The sequence below is a fragment of the Nelumbo lutea genome, chromosome 1, assembly GCF_056320005.1.
Source record: "Nelumbo lutea isolate HS-2025 chromosome 1, American lotus-T2T, whole genome shotgun sequence".
Lineage (NCBI taxonomy): Eukaryota > Viridiplantae > Streptophyta > Magnoliopsida > Proteales > Nelumbonaceae > Nelumbo > Nelumbo lutea.
This window is the reverse complement of record NC_142684.1, coordinates 43921589-43924851: the sequence shown is the minus strand read 5'-3', so window position 1 is coordinate 43924851 and position 3263 is coordinate 43921589. Positions and strand designations below refer to the sequence as shown.

General features: G+C 34.7%; 1 long non-coding RNA gene across 1 annotated transcript; it reads right to left on the bottom strand.

Annotated features, from left to right (window-relative positions):
* Positions 1-246: 246 nt before the first annotated feature.
* Positions 247-1680, bottom strand: LOC148874456 (uncharacterized). Its single transcript, XR_016105274.1, has 2 exons — positions 1308-1680; positions 247-498 (listed from the first exon to the last, which is right to left on the bottom strand). It is a non-coding gene; the product is annotated as an uncharacterized LOC148874456 (long non-coding RNA).
* Positions 1681-3263: the final 1583 nt, after the last annotated feature.

Here is a 3263-nt window from a genome sequence, read left to right as displayed (position 1 = left end):
CGGGCCCGAGCCCAACTTGAATGCATCAAATTTCAATGCGAGCTAGGCTCAGGTTGAAAAAATTGGGCTTGACCTCAAGCTGGTCTGGGCTCGGGCCTTAAGCTCAGATTTTAGGACCGGGCCCGAGTTGACCATAAACCTAGCCCAACCCACTAGACTTGCACCCCTACTTAATACAAGATGAACCTTTGTTAATTCCCCAAGCAAAGCCTAATGCTGAGTTTGGAAGGAATACACATGCAAATATGTAGAGCTCAAAACCTTATATTTTGTATTATTTTGTATGTATTTATGCTGTACATATTTACATTTATACTCTTTTCAAAAGTTACCAAAAAAAATTATGGGGTAATAAAAACGAGAGAAAAACCATTCCATCTTAAAAAATGGAAATAAAGTATGCATGCTAAGATCAATGGAAGCCTAGGCGTAAGGATAACGGACCTCATAAAACACTGCAAACCTAGTGATGTCCTAATGAAGTTGGGAAGATAAATCCTAAAAGAGGAGAATAACTTGTCATTAAAAATTATCAAGAAAAAACCATCTATTTTTTGAAGAGATTAGTAAAAAAGGAAAAAGGTTTTTAAAAACGAACAGGAAATAGAACCAGAGACAGATTTCCGGTTAAGCGGTTCAACCATCCAGGTCAAACAGTTTGACCTGTGATGTCATAAATAAATTAAAAATTAAAAATATATTTATAAATAATAAAAATAGCATAAAATTAAATAAAAAACAGAAAAAGATACAGAAATTTACAGAAAATAAAAGTATCTAAATACAAAAATAATACAATACAAAATACATAGAAAATATAAAAATAAAATACAGAAAATTTACAAAAAAGTACAGAAAATTCTAAAAAATACAGACAAAACAAAAAAAATCAAAAAATATAGAAAAAAACAGAAAAATAAAACTATCTAAATAGAAAATACAAAAAAAGTACAGAAACATTCTAAAAAATACAGAAAAAACACAAAAAATAGAGAAAAAATAAAGATAAATTAGGATGTGTTTAGTCGTACTCATACATGTACAGAAAATAGAAAAAAAAAATCCAAAAACTACATAAAAACACAGAAAATTGTAAAAAAAATTGAAAAACACAGAAAATTGTAAATAAATACAGAAAAAAAACTAAAAAAATACAGAAAAACAGAAAAAGTGCAAATAAATACCAAAAAATACAGAAACAAAAACAAAAAAGACAAAACAGAAAAGTGTAAATAAACACTGAAAACTACAGAAAAATAAAATTGCAAATTGAAAATAAATAATTAAGCAAAAAATTCAAAGCTCACTGTCGACTGCCGCTGCTCCTTGTTGCTGCTATTTACAAGAAGATATCTGTCATAGATGAAGCCCTTCTGTGAGGAAGGAAGGCTGTAGTCGCCGGTCACCATAGATGAATCCCTTCAGTGAGGAAGGAAGGTTGTAATCGCTGGTCGTGTCGCTGATTGCCATAGGTGAAGCCCTTCTGTGAGGAAGAAAAGTTGTAGTCACTATTCATCGTAGATAAAGCCCTTCTGAGGAAGGAAATCCGCCGTAGTTGCCGGTCGTTGTGATCCAACGTTGGTCGATGCCGGTCGTGGTTGCCGCAGGTCGTAGGTTGCGTTGTCAGGGTATGAGAGGTTCGTTCTAACCCTAAATCGTAAGGATGGAACCGGGGGACATGAATGCCATTTTTTTGTTTTTTTTTTAAATCGAATGAAATTAAATTTCGCAACCCATGAACTGTTGCTTGGATCGAACAGTGGTTTATAGTATAACCAAACCCGGGGGCTGAACAGTTATTAGTTTTTCCGGTCTGACCGTCCGATCCGATCCAGTTTTGAAAACCATGCAAAAAAAATCCAAGCGATGGTAACCGTCAAACCATCCAACAATAAAGAAGATAGGATGCTGTTTGCTACAAAGTCAACCCACATATACTTTGCTTAATAATAAGGAAGAGGAAGAGAATGATCAATTAGGATATCTTTTCCCTTCCTTTTTCTATTTTTTCCTTCTAACCAAACACAGCCTAGGAAATTCATTCCAAAACTAAAGAAGGTTGAGTGTCATGGCTTACTCTTAAAATTAAACTCCCTAGCTAGAAAGAAAAGGCTTATTCATAGAGGATTTAATTGTGACCCAAAGTGTATATTTTGTGGAGAAAAATAAGACATTAACCACTTATTCATCAATTACCAATTGGCTAGCCAAGTCTTGATGCTAAGTAACGATGTAATCCCTAGTCCACTCATGAGAAATTACCAATCCATGGAATGAATTAATACATGAGAACACAGAAAATCCCATCTTTTGGGGAAAAATTGGCTTTCTTTTGTGATATATTTGGCGAAAAAGTATTTAATAATAAAGAACTTAGACCTCTGAAATCATGAAGAAAGTTTTAGAGACTTTTAAGGGACTATATGGAGAATTTAAATTAGCCCCCCACAACGTCCCACAGCACATCCCCACCGTGTATTGGGAACATCTTCCAATGATGACATTATCATTTCTGGTACTATCATCAGGAGATGTTCCCAATACACGGCGAGGATGTGTTGTGGGATGTTGTGAGGGCTGATTTAATCTCCTAGAAACGCAAAACCGGTAAATATAAATACTAAAATAGAAAAAAAATTAACAATGTATAAAGTGGTCCTCCCCTAATCCAACGAGATAAAAATAAATATTGATGCCTAATAAATAAAAGAGGATAGTTATGCTTTTGGATGTATTGCCAGGAACTTTAAAGGCAAAATAGTTAAAATTTCTAAGAGACCCATTGGATTGGAAACACAAGTATAACCGTGGCCGACATGAAGGTTGGCCGTAAGGCCCACAACTTAGCAAAGGTATGCGGATAAAAGCGTCGTTGAAGGAGACTTCAAAACTACCATTGAAGACTTTCTAGTGCTCCAAGATTCTGCCTCAATAACTAGAGGTGTCGTTTGATGGAGGAGTATGAGCTATGAGGCAAATCTCAACATACTATACAGTTATATATTCATAGGGAGGAGAATCAGGCGGCTGTTTGGATTGCAAATGAAGGTCACAGGGCTAATAGTATTAGTGGGCTGTTCTTGGGAAGTTGAGTTATATTTTGTTAATCAGTGGATATTACTGATAGTGCTTTTCTTAGATTCGATTAGGTTTTCTTTAACGGCCCATTTGTTTTTGGATTTTGAGAAAAGGAAAAGTTAGTCAATGGGATTTTGGTTCTTCTTGACCAAGATATGCATCATGTTCTATTTTCAGATTTATGT